At 48.9% G+C, this 21,255-nt stretch overlaps 1 long non-coding RNA gene across 1 annotated transcript in view; it reads left to right on the top strand.

Annotated features, from left to right (window-relative positions):
• The window catches only part of LOC105518492, a 48,461-nt gene continuing 27,206 nt past the window's right edge, over positions 1-21,255 (top strand). The window contains exon 1 of the long non-coding RNA XR_001002843.1: positions 1-194. This is a non-coding gene — a long non-coding RNA (uncharacterized LOC105518492). The remainder of the gene's footprint in view (positions 195-21,255) is intronic.

Raw genomic sequence — 21,255 nt, 5'->3', positions numbered from 1 at the left:
GCCCGGCGGCCAGCCCCATCCGGCGGCGGCCCGCGGGTCAACGCTGCCCGGGAGAATGAGGCAGGAGCCGGCGGCAGCCTCCTTTTTTTCCTCCTCTTCGCCTTCCTGCGGCTCCGGCGCTCCGGACCCGGGCCGAGCTTTGGCTCTGCTGCGTGCCCCGCGCGCCCCCCAACCGGCTCCGGATGCGCTTCTCGGTAAGCCAGGCCCTCCGCCTCGCGAACAAAGCTCCCTTTGCAGGGCCCGGAGGCCGCCTCCGGGCCCCTGTCCTACCCTCCTTCCCCACTTAGAGCCTGGAAACATTCGGGGCTTCCGATTGAATCCTTCAGTTTCCCCTGCCCAAAACCCCGCCTGGAGGCTGAACTGCCGGGGCAGACCTGGTGCTTTCCTCTGCCTTCTGGAGAAAGATGCGGGCTTGACATGCAGGCTGGAGACCTGTCTGGTCTAGATAATGGCATGTGTATGCAGCTGGGTTCAGACTTAGCATTTGGGGGCAACAACTCTTATTTAGTGGGTGTCCAGGCTGTGCCGGGCAGTGCGCCTCAAAACCGCTCTGGGAAATAGGTTCCTGTTTCTCCTTGGCCCCGATGAGGAAACTGAGGCTCAGAGAGGTTGAATGACTTAATCAAGGTCACAGGGTTAGGAAGTGGGAGACCAGGATTGGAAACCAGGGTACTCTACTTCCCTTTGTAACAAACACACCTGTCTCATTTCTTCTACCCACTGCTTCCGTCTCAAGAGTCATTGCATGTGTGTGAAAATACTTGCTCCAATGAGTATCTGTTCTGATGAAATAAATTGCCGGCAGCATGCACTGTTTGTTCATCCTGCCATCACGTTGCTGCCAACCCCTAATGTGTACTCCAAGTGTAAAGCTAATTTTTAGTTCAGGTGAGAGGATAATATGTTTTCCTAGGTGTTCTCTTTCCTGGGATTCTGTTTTCCCAGTCCTCTTGAAGGATGGAAAGGACAGTGAGAGATCCTCCTGTGTGCCCAGCACATGCTAGGCCTCAGGACTGCATCCTGAACCTTTCCCTGGGGGCAGGGCTCATCAAGGTTACCTGCCCCTGGTTTTGTAAATCTTGGAGATGGTTACTTAACGGGAGCGGGGGCTGATCCCAGATGGCCACTGTGCAGGGCCTGGCCCAGTGTTGGCTCATATTTGGCAGCCCTCAGTGTCAGCAGAACTTCACACTTCTGAGCCCAAAAGAAAAGGAGTTGTAATGCAGATCCGCTGCCTGATGCATGCCCCCAGTTCTTTGGCTTGCCGCTGTTAACTGTTTGCTTAAGTACATTTAGTTCAGTCCTGAAGCGGGAAGCCACATGGAATCAATTGGTCCTGGTCTGAGGGGCTTGTTCCAATGGTGGAGTCACAGTGTTGAGCTCAGCTGTCTACATGTACATTTGTGTTGGTGCAGAGCAAGTCCCTTAGCAGTAGGGGCCTCTATGTCTCTGTTAGTCAAGAGCAGCTGTGGACTGACCGACTCCTCAGACCCCCTTCAATTAAGTGATTCTATGAGTGAAAGAACTAGTAAGTTACAGGCTTGAACTAGGGTGTCTTAGTCCAGTGATTTGGACAAACGTTCTACGCTGAATGGGTTGTTGATTTCCAAGAAGAGTACTTGGTTTCCAGGGAGCTGCGAGATTCAGGTTCAGCCCAAAAGAGGTGAAGCTGAAGCTGTGCTTAATAGATTATTTATTGGGCTAACACATAGTGGCTATAAAATGTTCCAAGCTACCAGACTGGGGTTATGGGACAGGTTAGGCCTTTCAGTAGGAGAGATGACATTAACTCCTAAGAACTGATGACATACAATGCATTAACAAGATGCCCAGCAGGCTACAAAGCAGCAAGCTGGTGAGCTTTTCCTGCCCCTCCCAAAAAGAATCAATCTTATTTGCATAGGTAAAGCATTCCCAACGCAGACAATTACTGCAAATAAATAAAGTAATTTTTTTTTTTTTTTAGACTCTCTCAACTCCATTGTTTGCTGAGTATATTAGGGAAGCCTGGAGCCTGCCTGAGCTTGGCTGTAGAGGGGCTGGGACAGGGAAGGTGGGCCGCAAGGGTGTTCAGACTCTGAGTTAGTTTTTGGCTGTGGATTAGAGCTAAATCCATCACTTTGACCTATGGGCTGTTAATGGGGTTGTCATGGGTCTTTTTAAGATACGGATTAATGAACCTCTTAGAGTGTTGCCGAATCCCAAATGAAACGGGCGTGTCCCACCTTTTTCCCAGAAACTCAGCTCTCAGCGGGTTTTGTGACTGTTTTAAATTCACAAAACCAGAGCAAAGCTTTCATTTTTGACAGGCTCATACAGTCTGCAAAGGAAAAATAATGCATCTTGTGTGGGGATATTAATCTCCTAGCATTGTGTGTTTTAGCTTCTCATGATTAACTGGTAAGGTTTTGAATAAAAATGAATGCAGAGAAACAATCTTCATTAAGTTGCTTTTGAAAATGCTGAGGTAATTATGAAATAACGATTTTTGTGTCATAGATCATACTACTCAGAGCCAAAGCTGGATTATATCACAAAACATTACTCTTGTTACTGATACTTATTTTTTAATTCATTAGTTTTCTCATATTTTTTGCTTTTTTTCTCCCAGTGTGAAAATAAGCAATCAAGAATAAATTTTTCCTTTCCAGTTTTTCTTTGTCTTAAATCCAGGGTTTTTTTTTTTTCCTGTGAGGTCCCTAAAGCTGAACTTTTCCACACCATGCATATAATGGCCTCATGTTAAAATATGTTTTAAGGGCCTCGGATTTCTTTTGGGAGAACAAGAGGGTTATGTGTAATAAGTAAATAACAACAATGAGACATTTCCCTTGTTTGCTTACTATTCTAAGTCAGGGGTTGAAACCATGCCCTCATGATTGCAGCAGCCACACTTAGCATCATGAGGACACAGCCCGAGTGCTGTGGGATTTCTGCCTCAGTGAAGATGCACAGCTGGACTGATCGGAGTGTGGAGGAAAAGAACAGCTTCCAAAGGCCAGGAAACCTGGGATTTATTCCTGACTCAGTTGTTAATTGGCTTTGTGGCCATGGACAAATTATTCAATTTGCTGGATCTGGGTTTATATATATGCAATGGGTGTATACGTTGGCATGTATATGTGTGTGTATTGGTACCAGACGTCACCCCCCAACTCTAAGTTTGAAGAATCCTCAAAATTTGGATATAGCTGGTTATTAATAGCTCCAGAATGCTCCGTACTTAAGGTTACATAACATCCCAGTTAGACATTCTTATAAACAATAAGAAATTGGTGATTATCAAAGATATGCTATTTATTACCCTAAGTGGAGACTCTGCACCCTGAATGTGTGAAGGAGGATGGAGCTTTGATCTTAAAGATGATTATGCTGGCTTCCCTATCAGAGTCCCCTTGCATGGTAGAGGCTCAGCACAAATCTGAGAGCACTAGAATGAGCATGACCGTCTCTAGGATCTTCTTGCAGAAGATGCAAGAACCATTATGTAATTTGGGTCAATGGGGTAAGAAGACTATGACATTCTATCTGTGTAGCTTTAGGGTTCAGGGGACTTGAAGATTTCGCCTCAATCTCAGGCTGTTCCTGAAAGGTAAGGAGGGGAAGTATGGAATTACTGTTTGCAGTTGTTTTGAAAATGGAGAGTACTTTAGTTAGAGCCTTGAACTCAGCTGAAGCTGGGAAATGGTGAGGAAGAAGTGTCAATTTGGCTGGTATTTTTGCCAGGTTTTGTGTGCAGGCTTCCTTGTAACATCTAAGGAAGTGTGTTGTCTGAGGTCAGTCTCCCTGGCGACGCTGCAGTCATTTGCAGATAGAGAGGGCACGAGAAAGGAACCACCAGCCCTTAAACATTTTGTCCTTGCAACTCTGCAAAGTAGACACTATGAACCCCGTGTTCTAGATGAGGAACCCAGGCTCAGAGAGCTGAAGTGTCTTTCTCAGTCTCTAATAATTATCGAATGGCAGAACCAAGCAATGTTTTAAATGGACTCTGCTGGGGTTTAAATCAACCCGTGCTGGACCTCATTTCCACTGTTGCTGCAGTGTGTCTGTCTGGCAACCAAATTGTGTCCTTCCTCCCCAGTTTCTAGATAACCGTGGCACTAAAAAAAGCATGCAGATGATTTGACAGAAGTAACATATGGAGGTGATTTTGCTGTCAATAAACCTCTAAATTCACCAGGATTTTTGTTAGTACATTAGATTTCTTTTAACTACACGATGTCAAATGTGTCCATTTCCAGAAAGATCCCTAAATAAGCCAAGTGTAACCCTAAAAGGGTTAGTGCCGGTGATTCTTTGGGAAAAGCTAAAGAATTCCTGTGTGTCCCACACTCATCCCCCCTGGGGTTCTGTGGGAAGTGAACACGAACTGACATATGCAACATCAGTGTGAGAAGTTGTCGCTAGGCTGCACCTCCTGAAAAAGGGACACAATAAAAGTTATGTAACAGAAGCTTTCAAAAGAACTGTTTCTCCTCCTCCAGGATGTCCATGAGTTAAATCCTCCCCCAAGCAACAGACTAGAGAAGGTATTCAGAGGAACATATGTAAGACCTTCACGGTTCACCTGCAGCTCTTAGGAGTTTCTGGGACTCGGGAGGAAAGGTAGGTGTCAAAGAACTTTTCACATTACGGAGTAGAGATGCCGTTGTAGCCGATGTTGGGGACGGCCTTCGGAAGGTCACCCATGTGAGTATAGCAGCTGCTGTTCCTCGTTGTAAGTGTGTAGAGCTGGCCAAGCATCCACTGTTCCCAGGACTGGAGATTCCAGAGTCCTGTCTGTAACACTCAATTTACAAAGAGCAAAGGAAAATCCCTGAAATACTCTGTCGTCCCATCGCGTGGCTTTACATTCTGGTAATGATACTCAGGCTGGGTTTCTTCACCAGCAGTTGAAAATGCTTCCATCTCTGACGCTGGCCTTGCCTGTGTCACGTGAGTGACGTCTTCACCAATAGACCCCTCCTTCATCTCCCTTGGATCACTGAGCTACTTATATGGCAAAAGCTTCAAGTTTCTTGATAGGTGATGAATGAGGAAAAGCAGACAGAATGAGTTACAAAACTTGACTATGCTTCATCTACAATCTGCAAAATACTGACCACATCTCACCAGTCAGCACAAATTTTTGTTTTGGTAAATGAGGAATAACATTGCGTGTCCTCAGTGTGGCCCATGGAATCTGCATCTTCTGCCCCCAAACTTTAAGAGAACAGGTGCCCCGTGGCTTCAGCTTTGGGCTCTATTTCTAATATGTGTAGTTATTAAAAAGTAGAAAACGCAAGAGTAGCTTTGCAGAGTCACCAGAGAGGATGAGATAAGAAGACAGAGAAGTTCATGGCCTCTGATACGTGATTACTGCAAACACTTATTTGGGGCATGATAGTAGAAACGATTTCACACTTGTTTCCAGCAACAAGAATCACAGGATACATTCACTAAGAAATTTAGGTGTGTTTCTTGTTGTCTTTGTATGTGGCTTATGACAAGTGCAGATGGCGCTTTGTGTGGTTAAAAACCTCCACCTTCCCAAGTCCTTCGGGGTGGCTAAGAGAGGCTAGGCTAAATGCCTCCGCAGACCCCAATTTTTGAAACCTGAATGCCAAGGTCAGGTGGTGGTCTTGGTGAGGGTCAATGTATTTCCAGCTGCTTCTGTTTCTTAATAATCTATGATGAGCTGCTGTATGTACTTCATTTAGCATCACCCAGCAAAAGAGCAAACAGAGAATGCCCAGGGCATTTTCCCAGCCTGCCACGTTTCTCCACCTCTGTCTGCTAATATGGTCTCGGGATCCCAATCCACTTCTTGATTCTTTTAATTCAGAAAATGGATGATAACGACAGTCATTTTTTAATGATCAGTATTGATAAGTCTTATATTTTTAAATAAAGTGAATGCCCCCGGAGAGTATCACGTGCAAGTTTAAAATGATTTATGAATGGATACAGTATCCTTGCTCAGAGGGCTTTATTGAATACTTCTACAACAGTACACCCAGTTTTGCAGTGTTAAGTCTAAAGGTAGAAGTGAAAGCCACATCCTGTGTTCTTCATCTGAAAAGGAGGAGTGGAAAAATACACCCGGCTTCTGAAAGGAAATGTTGAGACTGTTCCTCTATCAGTTTTACTGACAAGACAACATTGCTTCGGTCTGAAAACTCTCTGTAGATGCAGCTTCTACACCAGGGCTGGTTGTCCTCAAGTCTGTTCGAGGACATCCCCGTGGCAGTTGAGAGTGGCTCTGTCCATCTGTGCAGGCATGGAGCCATCTCCTCCACAGAGCATGCGTCTCTCTGGTCCTGTCTGATTACTAGGATCCACCCGCCACACACGTTCTTTCCTCAGTCAGGGGCAACGATTTAGCAAACAGTTATGGAGCACTAGCTCTGGTTGAGGCACTGCTAGGCATTGAGGCTGCCGTGGTGGACACAGACAGCTGTAGTGTATCATAGGCTGCTACTGTCATAGGCTGCTATGGGGCGTCACCCTCTGCCCTTTTTAAGGGGTCTGTTCAGAATCTGGAGGACTTAGCTGTTGCAGACTTGGTGGCACACGAGGGCTGGTGGGGAGAGCCCAGGCTGGGAGGCAGGGGGCCTTCTCTCTCCTCTCACCTTGGTGCCTAGGGCCAAGCCACCCCCCACTCTGACCCTTCTCTGGTTTCAAGTGCAAAGATTGGGCCACTGTAGGTTTTTTCCAAGTGTGATCCAGGGACCACTTCTGTAGAAACGCCAGGTGAGCTTATTAAAATGCATATGGGTGGACCTTGCTGCAGACTGGCTGAATTAGAACTCCTGGGGATGGGGGACCCAGAATCTATATTTTTAACACACTTCCAGTTCACTCTCATCTCGGGCACGGTGGTGTTCGAGAATCACTGGTTCTCACAGGTGGCGGATCAGTAATGCCCCTCCCTGCTCTAAAGGAATCAGAATGTGGCACTCACCCCCGTGCTGGCCACTCTTCCCACCTTCACCCACCGCTGTGCTGTCCGAGTCACTTGACCCTCTTCACCGTGCTTCCCACTCCTCCTCCTCTGCGCACTACAGTTTCTTTCCCATATGGTAGCCAGGATGGGCCTTTTAAATGATCTCATTTCTCCTCGACTGGGAGAGCTTCAGTGCCCCCTGTGCCCAATAGCCAGGGACCTTAAGGTGACCCTCGGGGCCCTGCATGATCTGGCCGTCCATCTCACCTCCTCTCCCACCACCTGCCCCCTTGCCTCCCTCTTTGTGCCACAGCACTAGAACCCACCCAGTTGCCAGGCGTTCACTCCGAGGAACCACAGGACCTAGGGACTGGCAAGGCAGGGTGCCAGCCCCAGTAGGTGGGGCACAGCCCTGTGAAGCTCTGTTTTCCGTCCCGCCACCACGCTGAAAACCACTGCAGACTGACACTCTTAAGCCCAGTTGGGTAAATCTGTTTGTGGGCCTGCCCACCACCATAGTAAAAATGAATTTCAAAGCAGCTCTTTAATTCTGGGCACCGTGTTACAGGGTGACTCATCATGGGACTGCATTGTCAAAGTGGCTCTAGAACTTTTTTTCAGAGGAAGTTTCTGGGTATAGACTGCAGCCCTCTTGGGCTGAACTGTTAACTCAGCTACTTTTGATCCCAGGGCCCTGTCATCCCTCCTTCTCTTCTTTCCACAGATATTCACAAGACACCTGCTACATCCAGGCACTGCGGTCCCCGCTATATGTGTCTGCGTGGTTGTATCTCCGACTGCCGCTCTTGCTTACAGAGGAAACGATGTGGTCTGGAAAGTATTTCTCTGGCCTTTGTTTCCCCCCCTACCGAGAAATAGTTGCTCTGGCCTGTGTAGCAACAGCAGCCTTTTTAGGGCCTAGGTTAAGCAAACTGCACTCGCAAGTATCATTCCCTTGGCAAGTAGGAGGGAAAGATGGACCGTGTTGTGGGATTCCCCTCCGAGGCGAGCTGAGCGCGACACTGGGAGATCTGTGGGGTCTCTCAGATGGGACGCATGCTCAGCGTGTGGGGCCGGGGCTTGGTTTTCTGAAAGCCAGCCTGCCCAGCAGTACAGACGAGTGAAAAAGGCCGGCACAACTTCAGATCCTTTTGGGTCTGACGTTGCAGATGCTTTACTTTGAATCGCAAGGAGGGAAGCATTTTCATTCTCAGCATCAGTCTTCTTTGGGATGCTTTCTGTGGACACGTTGACCAAGCCTTCACTGAGAGGCCATTAGCAAAGTGGGGTGGAGGATGAAGGTAGAGATGTTCCCTGCCTTTTATGGATTCAGAGACAGTTGGGGAAAACGTGTTACGTAACTACCTGTAGCTAATTAGAGTGATTGACATACTCCGAGAAGGCAGAGATGGGAAAGATGGGTTTGGCCAGGGGAGGGTGGAGGCGTTCGACTGGAGTCCTGGGAGATGAGAAGGAATTTCTTGAGCAGAGATGAGCAGCAAAGGCACTCTAGGTAGGAGGGCAAGTGTGAGCAGAAGCACAGAGGCCTGTTTATCAGGGAGAGGGGACTGTGTTGTAGGTCTGTAGAGTCAGGCTGAGGCCACGAGGCAGAGACAAGGCTGGGTCACTCCTGCTTAGATGGGAGTGGGTCTTGAATGCTAGATTAAGGAGAGTTCCACGTCTTACAGGTGACAGGAAGCTGTGGGAGGGGTTTGACTGAGGATTTGCATTAAAAAGATAGCTGGTAGCTCTGTTTATGACCCCCCATACCCTCTGTATTATAGGATAGTGAAGATGTGTAAAATGTTCAAGAAGAAATACTGTGCGGGAACGAGCACGGTTGTCCTGGGTGTAACCTCAGGCACCGTTTCTCTGATTGCAGTGTCTCTGCTTGTCTGTATCTATTGACTGATCCTCTGGGCCCTGCTGCCCAGACCCCAACTCCGCCCACTCTGCTGAGGCTCGGAAGGAAAGCAAGGTAGCTGCTGGCTTCAGCACTTGCTGCCCAGCCATCGTGGACTCTAGCCAACAGGAAATGGAGCAGGCAGTGTCCCAGCCTGATTCACCGAGCCGTGGGTCTCCCTGTGCCTCTGCAAATGCATTCAGGCTGCTCCTGGCCTAAAAACAATGCTCCCAAACTTAGATCCACAGCTGAGAGAATCCAGGGCACACATTGGCCGGCCAGCTTCCCTGAGCTTCCCCCAGCAGTGGGCTCAGTGGGTGGGAAAGGGAGTCACGGTCAGGAATTAAGGCGTGTGCCACTCAGTGACCATTTTCTTTGAAATCCACATGCTTGGCAGGGCTGGTGACTTTTGTAGAGCTGGCTGGACAAAAGGAACATGAAGAAGGGAAGAGTGTCTCAGGGTCATGGGTGGTTATACTACCCTTGACCTTCACTTTCTTATTGCTAAGGAGGAGAGAGAGAGAAAGAGAAAAGCATGTTCCACAAGCTGGTGGGCAAATTCTTAGCTGGTTTCTGTGGAGTGTGGGCCTGGCAGAGAGCCCTCTTCATTACTGGCTGACTGCCAGATGGTGCCAAGGGCATGGCATCCTGGGCAGTCAGCCTCCTGGTGAAGATTGCCACCCTCTGGAGGGTTCCTCACCCCAGGACGTGCAGCTCCACCCTCCATGGGTCCCATTTACAGGTCAACAAATTGAGGCCAAGAGAAGCGAAGTGGAATTGTGGCCGAGTAGGACATCAAATCATTCTGGAGTCGGTCATGATCCTTGAGGCTGGCCAATGCCCAGTGCCCACAGCTGGCAGAGTCCACCTGGAAATGGACAGTTTGTCTTCACACTGCCTTGCTGCCCACCAGGCATGGAGGACGTGGCTTTCTCCTTATTCATCTGTCTTCCCTCTTGGAACCCAGGCCCAGAGCCATGGGGCTGGGCAAGAACCCTAGATGTCTGGCCCTTTATTTGTTTCTTGGTTTCTGAAGCTCGTGTGGAAGTTGAATGCAAGCAGAGAAAGGAATTCAGTAGCAAGTTATCAGAGCAGATTAGAATGGTTGTCAGGATCTGGGCATGGAAGTTGATGGGGCTGAGTTCTCTGTTTGGAGCTCTAAGGCTCCTGAGATGCAGCATCAGGTCCTGGGAAAGCCTTTCATCCTGGTTCTCAGAGCCCCTCGTGCACACTTGCATACATACGTAAGTTTAACCCAAACCATCTCGTGAGATCGTCATCGCTGGCTCCATCTCCTTCTCTCAACTATCTGTTCCCTGGATCGTCAGTACCTGGGGCGAACCTTGCTTGGCACCTGGAAGTCACTCCTGGCCTGTTAGTGACTGGACAGAGCATTCATTGTGCAAAGGGACTTGTGCAGCGGTCAGTCTGGCTGAGCTTTTGGGGCAGCCTGGCGCTTCTGACTGTTTCTCACCTTACCAAGTAGGTTCTCCTAAATGCATGAGAAGCTGATGACAGCTCTGTTGGCTGACTTCAAAACAGTAAAACCTTCAGGGCTTTATTAGGCAGATCTATAAGTACAGTTCCTGCTCATAAAATGCATCCATCACAGCCCCGTGGAACATCAACGAATTGTTTGCAAACTTTCCCAGGTTGTCACCCCCAAACTTAGTAAATATATGTATTGGATAAATAATCTTGGGAGGCCCATAAACTATTGCAGTTTCGGACAGAACTAATCTACCTGCTGGCACATTTCTTAGGTTTTACCACCTTATTGACTCTCATTTTAATGAAAGAGGAGAGCAAAGCTATAAAAACTATCCTCTTGGGTTAGGGACCCGACCAGATGATGGATGACAAAACAGTGTAGAAAATGTATGAGTTCTGTGTGGTGATCAGGGTAATTATTATTAAGACATTTTGAGCGTCTGACCTCAGTTTCTTTTGTTTTCCTGGGCAAGGACCTAGTACCTCCCAGATTCTGCTGCACTTGGCTGGCGAGTCTCTGTGCCTGCAGGCTCACCATTGGAATGGCAGTTCTTCAACAGGATTTTGATGGCTGTCACAGTCACTTTGGGGGACATGCACCTTTTATTTGAAGCTGTTCTTCGAGTCAGATTGTGAGGCACTGGACAGACCTGGATTGAAATCTGAGCTTACCCTCTAACTCCCTGTATGATTCTTGGACAATTTGCTTCAGCCTTTGTGAGTCCTGTTTTCTCTTCTGAAAAATGGGCATAATAACAATTAATGGTAATCCCAGCTTTGATTAACGTTTACTGGGTGCTTACTGGGGTGGGGACCCTGTGCAGTAAGTTCTTTCCATGGACTCGTTCAGTGAATGTGTACAACAGCTTGATAAAGGAGTTACTTTTATTATTCCCATTTTACAGATGAAAATACTAAGCCTTCAAGTATATATTGGTGCATACAAAAACACCTCAGATAGTGGTTTTGAACATGGGTAGTCACTTATTTCGCTCAGCTAGGTGGCCTTGCTGTGGGCCTCGTGTGAGGTTGCAGTCAGACTGGCTGGGCTGGAATCACCTGCGAGGCTTCCTCACCCAAATGTCTGGTGCCTGAGTGAGAAGGGGGGCACAGCCTAAGGGTGGGAGTGGGGAGGCTGGCACAGCTGAGACTCTCCATCGTTCTGTGGACGCTCCGTGTGGCTGGGTAGCTGTACTGCCTACCTGTAGCCTAGGGCTCCATTGCCCCAAGAGAGAGCAGGCAGTTGTAGGAAGTGGGGGTGTCTGTATCCTCTTTGGTGATCAAGCCTCAGAAGTCACATAGTATCACTTCTGACAGGTCCTTAGAAGCAAGTCCCTAAGGCCAGCCCATATTCTAGGGGATGGGGGACAGTGAGACTCCATCCTCTAATGGGAGGGGTGCCGAAGGGTGCCAGTACATTTTAAGCCACCACGGAGTGCTCAGGTGCTTTACACAAGGCAGCAGAGTGGGGTTTCGGATCCTGAGCATGGCCGTCACCCCTCTGCAGTGTAAAGTGTGAAGCACCACAGGCCCCGTGAAATGGGACCTCTGTAAGCATGTGAGCTGTTTCCCCTTCAGATGTCCTTTCTGAAGAAGGAAGCAGAGCTGTGTGCAAGTCCAGCTGCGGCTCCTCAGCTTCAAAGAGGCCCTTGGTACCAACCCTGGGGGCAGACCATTTCCCCTCCCCTGCTGTCCCTGGCCTCCGTTCTCTTCACCCGGAGCCACGTTCTCACTTTCCTGGGTCCTGGGCAATTCTGTTTTCATGGGCCTCTTCCTCCGTAAAAAGAAAAATTTAAAATTATTTCTTAGGACTGAGCTGATATTAAAGATGAACATATTAATGTTATATATTAAAACATTTTCTTCTACCCAGAAGTTCATTGTTTTCCTTCTGATTTTAAATTGGAACATTTCTGTGGGCCCTGGGCACTGTGCCTGCTGCATCTGAAGGAGAATTTGGCTTGCCCTTCCCCCTCCACCCCTCACCGCCTCCTCTCCCGCCCCCTTCTCATCTTCCGCCTCCACTATTAACTTTTCCGCCCGGCCACCGCTTAGCAGGCTGCTGTCCTCTCCTATGCTGTGAACTTTCAGGTTCTCCGAACCCCGGGCAAGCCCCGTGACTGGGAGCTCACTGTTCCGGTAACTCTGGCTTTCCTATTTCCTGGTCCTTCACCAAGAGTAGACCTCCCTTGTGAGGAGGAACTTAAGCAGAAACTCATCTTCCCTGTAAGCCCACAGAGCTGTCACCCACATCTGGCTTCTGGCTGGTCTCTCAAAGCAGAGCACCGGAAGGGCCTCCCTGTGCACCTGCAGGGGTGGTGGCAGCACAGAGATGGCGGCTCTCCTGGCTCTTGGTCTGACGCCCCAGCCAGCCCATCCATCCATGAATCCTCCACTCAACCACTTAGGAAACAGCTTTTTACTGGTGAGCATTTCATGAGGCCTATCTTGTCTTCTTCCTCATGGAATTTAGAGGGACACAAACTAAAAAAAAAAAAACCAAAAAACCTGACACATGATTCTAAGCAATGGGAGATTTTTTTCCCCAAGGGATGGGATCTCACTCTGTTGCCCAGGCTGGAGGGCAGTGGCTATTCACAGGCGCAATCATTGCACACTAGAGCCTTGAATTCCTAGGCTCAAGCCATTCTCCTTTTTTAGCTTCTCAGCGATGGGAGATTTTTTGTAAGAAATTGGCATTTCATGGAGATTGAAGCAAGAAATGCGTTCTGGCTTCATGAAGGAGAAATGAAGCCATCAGTGACCAGGATGTCTTCCTTCCTGTCTGTCTGGAGCCCCAGGTCTCACCATCTGGTACTCTTTGTTTCTAACTTTCGTTTTCAACTTTGGGTTTTTCTTCTTGTCCTCTGAGCATATGGCCAAACAATGGTCACCCCAATATGGCAGCCCCAATCCTACATTTGTGTGGCCTTACAGCTCAGTCTGTCTCCCCGGGGCCTAAATTCCCAGGAGAGAAGTCGAGTGGCCTGGCTTGGTGAGGAGCCCTCTGCTCTAAACAGCTGTGACTGGGAGGTGGTGTCACATGGTAGGGAAAGCTGTCCCTCAAAGCTGTCACTGGAATAGGTTCCCAGGTAGGGTGTGCCGGAGGGGAGAGAGAAATAGCGCGTTCCCCACGCCTTTGCCTCAAAACCAGTTCCTGGTTTAGGGTGGTGGTTGCCAGCCTTTCGATGTCCACAGAAGAGGATATTTGTTTAGTTGGGAAACTGGTATAAGATTGCCCAGTTTTAATCTGCCTTCTCTCATCAGCATGTGATAAATAATTTAGAAAACAGGAAGACCTTAATATTAGAATTGTAGAAGTATTTTAAGTTTATTCGTTAATCAAATTAATAAAGTGTAATTAATCAGAGTGTATTGTTCTTGGTTTTCCCATTTCACCACTGACAGCTGAGACTTTGGTCATAGAGCTGAACCGGTCTGTGGGCTTACACCAGGCCCCACAGCACTCGGAGTCCTCAGAGATCATTTTTAACAATAATAATGCAACCCAGACAGGAGCAAAAAGAGTCGACCTGTGTCTGGAGCCTGCTGAAGTTGGGGGACAGGGAAGCGACATGATCTAGTCTGTGATTTAGAAGGAGCCCTTCGGCCATGGGGAGGTTGAACTAACATTCACAAATTAGAAATCTGTGCTGGCAAACACTTGTAAATAGAGCAAATGTTTGGCATATGCAGACACACTCAAATTGACTGATTTCTGAAAGTGCATGCCGGTTCAGAAGCTAGAGCCGAGGTCCCACCTCCTCGGGGTTTTCCCTGGAGCTTGAGAGGAACCTGTCACTTGCCCACCTCCGAGTCTGAAGACACAGGCTGGCAGCAGTCGTGTTCATGACGTCAGCTTTGACGGTTGATCCCTTTTTTGGAGAAAACCACTGGCTTTTGGAATAATTTTTGCCCTCTCTCCACAAGAGCCCTGCGATTCATGTAAGTGCTGTTTATAAAGCCCCTTCATGGGCACAGGTCAAATTTAACAAGTCTGGAATAGGTGGGCAAGGCTTACTGGCCCAAAATGGCAGATGAGGAAAAAGGCTCAGACTCCCTCAGGAGCCTGCCCAGGGCCACACAGCTCCTAAGAGATGGAGCAGGAATTGGACCAGAGTCTCTGCTGCCAAGTTCATCTCCCTATTACTATACACTCGCGACACATGCTGCTGAGAGGCTGTTCCTGATCTTGGCTCTGTTGTCTGTTATGTGTCCTAGCTGGGTGCTTAGTCTCCTAGGGTTGCCATAACAATACCAAAAGCTGGGTGGATTAAGACAACAGAAATGTATGGCCTTGTAGTTCTGGAGATGGGAAGCCTGAAGTCCATGTGTCAGCAGGGCTGTGCTCCATCAGAAAGCCCCAGGGGTGGGTCCCTGTCTCTTCCTGGTTGCTGGTGGTTGCCCACAATCCTTGGCATTCTTGGCTTGTAGCTGCACCACTCCAGCCTCTGCCCCTGTCTTCGCATGACCTTCTTTCTGTGTGTCTATTTGTCTGTGTCCAAATCCTCTCTTCTTCTCTTATGAAGACATTAGTCATTGGGTTTACTCACCCTGACTCATGTGACCAGATTTTAACTTGATTGCATCAGCAAAGATGCCATTTGCAAATGAAGTCACACGTACTAGCAGTTAGGACTTGAGCATATCTTTTTTGGGGGACACAGGTCCGCTATGACACTGAGACACTGCCAGGGGGCCCCTAGTGGACCACGCTCTTACCCAGAAAGTTCTGTGCCTGGTCAGTGTTCTTCCCTCCCTGGGTTCTCCTCAGTCCCCTGCTCAGGCCCATGAGGTACTTCTAGTAGGGGCTGTGCTCATGAGTCCCTCTGCCAGGAGGGGCATGAAGTCAGCAGCTGCCAGCCTGGGGACGGGTTGTGCTACTTTCGCATGTGTTTGAGATGCTGCCAGTGCGTGGCCTCAGTGAGTGGGTGGCAGTGCAAGCACATTGTGTGTTCTGGAGAGCGGGGCCACCTCTGGCTGGAGGTGTCGACTTCCTCAGGGCTCCTGGCATCACCTGGTGCATTACTGGTCAGGGTATCATTTTGACCTCAGGGTGGCCGAGGAAGCTATGTTTAGGGAAGTGGCATGGAGCTTAGACATTCGAGCTGGGCTGGTTCTTTTTCTCCCACCAGATGACAAGCGCCTCTAGGGCAGGGATGCCTGGCCATCTCTATTTCCCCTCCAGCAGTTTCAGGCTCATAGGAGCTGCCATGTTTCTGCAGCTTTAGTCTCACATTGCTGTGACCCTGTGAGGCTCCCCTGGGCAAGTGTCTTCACTCTCTGAGCACCCTGCGGGGCTGCTGTGGGCTTCCATGAGACGATGCATATTAAAACCATGCACGACTTGAAAGGCCTCCAAGTCTGCAGCTTTCCTTATTATCTGGGAGATGCCTCAGGACGAAGTGGCAGGACCTGATTGAAGAATACGGTTGAAGACAGCACCTCAGTATGTCTGGTGGTGCAGGGGTAGGTGGCCATGTAGCCCCAGTGAGAGCCAGTTATAGGAAAAGGTGGTAGATTTGGGCAAGGAGGTGGCCCCTCCGAAAACTTGTTGCAGTTTCAAGTGAACTTCTGAAGACGCGTCAAGTTTTAGATGTGCTGAGTCTGCAGTGACCATGGCCAATGGGATGGGAAAATTTTCTCACTAGAGACCAGTGAGAGGGAACGTGGACTCTCCAGAGAGTTTCATGAGCGTCCCTGCCAAGGACTAGTGGAAACCCAAGCGGGTGAGGACCGGGATAGTGGGAGAGGTGGGAGGCCACCTGCGGTCTTGGAAAAGAAGAAGCTTCATTTTGGCAGCGTGGGAAGCAGCCTGGGAAAGTCAGGGTTGCAGGATGGGAATCCAGGGTTTTAGCAGACAGGAACCTGGAGCAACCTGGCTGGGCAGTGCTGTCAGCAGACCTAAGAATATTGACTGCTTGGCCTGTAAAGGAAAAGTTTGTTGAAAAGTGGAATTGAAAGTGGCCAGGGGCCAAGAGGGAAGGGGCCGCCCTCATTCCTTATGGCTCTGAGGGGTTGGGTCTGTCCTCAAGTCCTATGTGTGGCCCTGATTCCTAAAGCTACCTGGCTACTCCCTGAGAGCAGGAGCTGCTTTCTGAAAGACTGTGGATCCTCCCCCACCCCCGCCACCCCCGGCAAGCAGCCAGCAGAGTGCCAGGGGCATAGCACGTGCTCATTTAACAAGAACTGACAAGACCCGTTGCCAGAGGCGGCTTTTGCTCCAGTGCTGGAGTTCTCAACCCAGCTGTCTATGAGAATAACCTTTCCAGGAGCATTTGAAAAGTACTCATGCCCGGGCCTCCTCACTCTGTATTAATGTTGCAGTTGATCTGAGCTGGAGCCTGGCACCAGGCATTTTCAAAGCTGCTCATGGATGCTGCATTCATTATTAAGATTCACCACCAGCTCCGAATTGTGGCTGCACTATGTGGGCACATGCCCGGTCTTTCTGGGCCTGTTCAGTCATTTGCAAATAGCCTTGCAGAAATATACATGGTGGGTCCCATGTGTGTCTGGCACACAGAGGCACACTGGCTAATGCTGACTCAGAGTCGCAAGATGATTTTGCCCTGTTTTGGTGGGTAGCTGCCCTGTGGAGATGACTGCTCAGGGAAGCTGGCAGTTTTCCAGAGGAGAGAAGAGGACCAACCATTGCTGATTGGATCATCCAAGCTGGGTTAGCATCTGTCTGGCTTTGAGCACTGGTTTAAGGTGAACGTTAAGGTCCCGTGGGATGTCAAGAGTGTTTGAGGAGAAAGAACACATCTTCTTGGTCTAGGTCGCCTTTCAATGAAAAAATGCCATTTTGTCAGAAATTCCCCTCTTTGGGGTTCAGGCGGTGCATTTGATGTTAGCGAGCTCTCGTTGAACACATGCTATGTGCTGCATCTGTGCAAGGGCTTGGGGACCCCTAAATGAATTTGACAAATTAGACAAAGTCATGCCCTGTTGGAGCCCAGTAGCTTTCGGGTCCCCCTTCCCCAGGCACCTTAACCCAGGACAGCCACACTAGCAGGAGGAGGGCGGGGAGGGAGGGATTCACACATGAGGGTCAGGATTTGAAACGCTGATGAAGAACAAGGTTTGCGGGGCCCTTGTCAACAGTTCTGCTCGTCGAAACATTTTTTTCTTGGTATAAACTGTTGCCAATCGACTGAGAAAGGTGATTTGGAACCAGGCCCATGACCTTCTGCAGGTGCTGTGCTGTAGGGTCTGTAGATTGTTGGGATGTTACATAAAACAAAAAGCCCCTAAGGCCATGCCTGGAAGAGCAGGCTTTCCCACAGGCCAGCCTCCTTCTCTGCATCTTGCAGAGCTTCAGGAGATCTTAAAAGAAAGGACTCTTTTAAGCAAGGGTCAGATGGGATAAGGATGACGCACAGGGAAGGTGCAGATGCGGTTGCAGTGAAAGAGAGAGTGAGGACCCAGAGACCTCCTGTCTTCAGCCACAGGCGGCTTCCTCTTGGAGTCCGTGGCACGTGCATATTGGTGCTGGGCACTGCAGGATGGAGTGTTCATCCCAGCCTCACGTTCCTACTGGGCACCACCTCTCTCCTGGTGATAGATTGGAGCTGAGGGCACAGAAATGGCTAAGGCGGGGAGTCAAGCCAGACAGCCAGCATCTCCAGAGAATGGTGACAGATGTTGTCTGCCGGGTAAGTGCGGGAAGTGCAGAACCAGCCTTGAAGCTGGATGAGGGTCATACAAGGTGTCCCAGAGAGGGGACATCTGAGCTGCACCTTAAAGGAAGAGTAGCAGTTGGCCATGTGCAGAAGGGTAGTCTAGGCAGGAAGAACAGATGTGTCTAACCCAGGAGGACAGCATGGGCCAGTGGAAGGAGAGCATGGGACAGTGGGAAGGGCAGGAAGCTAGGACTGGGCAAGTTAGAAACGTGTGCCTGCTGGTTTGATAGGGTGAGGGAAGTGTGGGGCCCCATTTTAGCTCAGTAGTCAAAGACCTGAGTTCCAGCAAAGCACACATGTGTGCATGTTCTTAGAGTGTGTGTGTGTGTGTGTGTATGTGTGTGTGCATGCATGCGAGGAAAGGGAGTGGAGAGTTGTCAAATGAGGCAAGCCAAAACCCAGGCAGTGGGATGGTCATGTTAATATATTTTACAAGGGAGTTCCTGACGCATCCTCCAGGATCATGGTTCACTCAACCTCACATTGCTGCAAAGTGGGAATTTTACCAATGATTTAAAGCCCTTCCAAGGGTCTCTGATCTTCCTGGCATAACTCTCTGGCATCTCCCTCACCCTCAGTGCCCTGTACCCCAGACCTCGGGAAGGTGTTTCAGGCCCAGTTTTTCCTTCCTTTGAGCCATGGCACGTGCTGTTGCTTCCACTGAAACACTCTCCCACTTCTGTTCCTCCTTCAGATCTTAACCCGCAGTTGCAGTCTCTCTGACCCTGGTCCCTCCCACTGCAGGCTGTGCTCCTGTGTCTCTGGGCTGCTCCACCACACGGTACCTGCCCATCATAGCATCCACCACCAGGTGGCCTTTTCCTTGGTAGGTTCCTTACAAGCATGCAACACGCTTTGTGCACCTCTCAAATCTTCAACACCTTGCATGGTACCTGGCCCCAGGTGGGCACTTGGTCGAGTATTTGTTAAATTATTGAATCCTTTAGAAAGCCCAAGCTCAGCAAGGTTAAGAAACGTTTCTGTCAGTGAGTAAGAGTGGACATTCAAACCGGCCTTCTTGCTGGTCCCACCCCTGTGCACCTCTCACTGCGCCTACCCAGTTGCTGCCTTTCCTACCGATCTCACCGATTATGCAGTCAGCTCTGGGAGAAGTGGGGCTGAGAGTCCAGTCTTCTAGAAGGTGGAGTGAACCAGGCAGGGTGTCAGTGTTCAGGCTCAGTGGGGAAACTGAGGCAGAACCCCAGAAATAGAGATTAGGCCGTTCCAGCTAAGTAGGGGGAGTGCACAGGCGTGACCCTGTACCCACTGGAGACTTCATTTGTGGCAACAAGACTCACTGCAGCCTCACCTCCGAGGGCAAAGCACCTCCTGCCCCGTTTTGCGTGGAATAAAGCTGGGACTTCCATGAAGGGACTGGGCCAGGTGTGACGGGCCAGCCAGGAGCTGCACCGCACCCTCTGGAACTCTAGAGGCCATTCCAAGCCTCACTTGTTTTTCTTTTCGCAAAAACGGAAGTAGAAAGCCTCTGCTCTGTTTGCCTTACTCTGCAAATAAAAATGGAATCAGGAGAGTAGCAGTTTGAATCCCACTTGCAAGCAGTTTGTAAAAAGTGCCCAGGTGCCCCAAAAGGTGGAAACATTTATTTTCCATTTGCAAAAAATAACACTTTGTTATGTCGATATCATGTGGCAGTAGAGTACTCTGCAGTTTGTAATTTGGGAGTGCAAAGGGCAGGGTCTCCTTTCAGGCCTGGCTCTGGGAAGCCTCCTCACCACAGCCCTCCATGTTTTCCATGACACTCTCCAGCTCCCAGAGCGGGCTGCCTTGCCTGCTGAGCGGGCTCTAAAATCGTACTTTACAGTTCATGCCGTGATTTGGGCTTACGTTGGAATTTGTTCTTTCAGATAGCTCTGTATGGCGTATCTTTTTATTTCACAGTAAAACCATTTTTAAAAATTAACGTGCACATTGTCAGAAATCAAATTGTATAGGCGAGTGTATCGTGAAAGCCCTGACAAATCCTGAATGCTTGCTTTGTGCCAGGCACTGTTCTGGGGATGTTTTTCCTGTAAACTCATTTAATCCTCATCACAACCTTGTCCCCACTTTGTGTGATCCAGGATTTGCATCCAGACAGCGCATTGATCGTCTTTGGACCCCAGTCATGGACTTCCTGATGTGGAAGAGGAAGCCATGCCATACTACTGGCTCTTTCTCCTCCTCTCAGTTTCATCTGTGCTTATTAAAGTGCTTCTATCTGTTGCTTTTTAATCTTTAGATACATTTTTCTCCAGCACCCTTGCACAGTGCGTCCGTCTCCTTATTTCATAAGGTGAGGTTGTTAATCCATGTTGTTTCTTTTGTCTTTCCTCTCAAGCTTCGGTGCCACCCACCTACTACCTTCAGGCTGACATTCCTTCAAGGTTGCTGAAGTTTGCATCCTGTCCTGAACACTCTAGCATGTGCATTGTCCATAGCTTGACTCTGAATGTTGAGAACAGTAGGTGACATTGCTATAATTATTGCTACATTAGAGGTGTCTAATGCTGGGTTAGCTCATGTGCTGGGATGACCTTTTCTTCTCCAGACATCAGTGTCAGAACCCCTAGACCACTCAAAGCAGAATGGCCCAGAACAGACTCCAGTGGGTTCTCCCGCCTACACAATGTCAGTTGCTTGGAAGCATGCCATATTGTAGTTTGCTTCATCTTTGGATCATGACTTCATTGTGCAGGATATTTTTTCTGGGATTTCTGGTTGCCTTTCTTTTTTTCTTCTTGCTTTATATGCCTTTTTCATACTCTCCCTTTTTTCATACCACCTGTTCCATTGAGTCTTTCCCCATTGTTTTTTTTGTTTTGTTTTGTTTTGTTTTGTTTATTTCTGGAGAGCTAACCCCTTTCAGGATGCTCCCCCCTCCTCTACCCAGGGCACTGTATCCTCCAAGGCTGCTGCCTCCAGGTCATCTTGGGCTCGCCATCATTGCTTTCCTGGGTTGGAGGCTCTGTTTGCTCAAGTTACTTCCTTAGAAAAGTTACATGGAAAGTAAACTGTCTGAAAATGTCTGTATTTTATGCTCGCACTGAGGGTCGATTACCAGGTTCTAAATCATTCGCCTTTAGAATTTTGAAGACTTTAGAGTTTTCCTTTTTTCATTTGCTGATGAGAAGTCTGATTCCTGGTTCTTATAGATTATTTATTTTCTGTTTTTCTCGTCCGGAAGATTTTAAGAATTCTTCTTCATTCATGGGGTTCATGTATTACATGAGGATAGTCTCCAGGGTGGG

The sequence above is a fragment of the Colobus angolensis genome, unplaced genomic scaffold, assembly GCF_000951035.1.
Source record: "Colobus angolensis palliatus isolate OR3802 unplaced genomic scaffold, Cang.pa_1.0 Scaffold32, whole genome shotgun sequence".
In the NCBI taxonomy this organism is placed as follows: Eukaryota; Metazoa; Chordata; class Mammalia; order Primates; family Cercopithecidae; genus Colobus; species Colobus angolensis.
The sequence above is the reverse complement of the archived record's forward strand: the minus strand, read 5'-3'. Positions and strand labels throughout refer to the sequence as shown.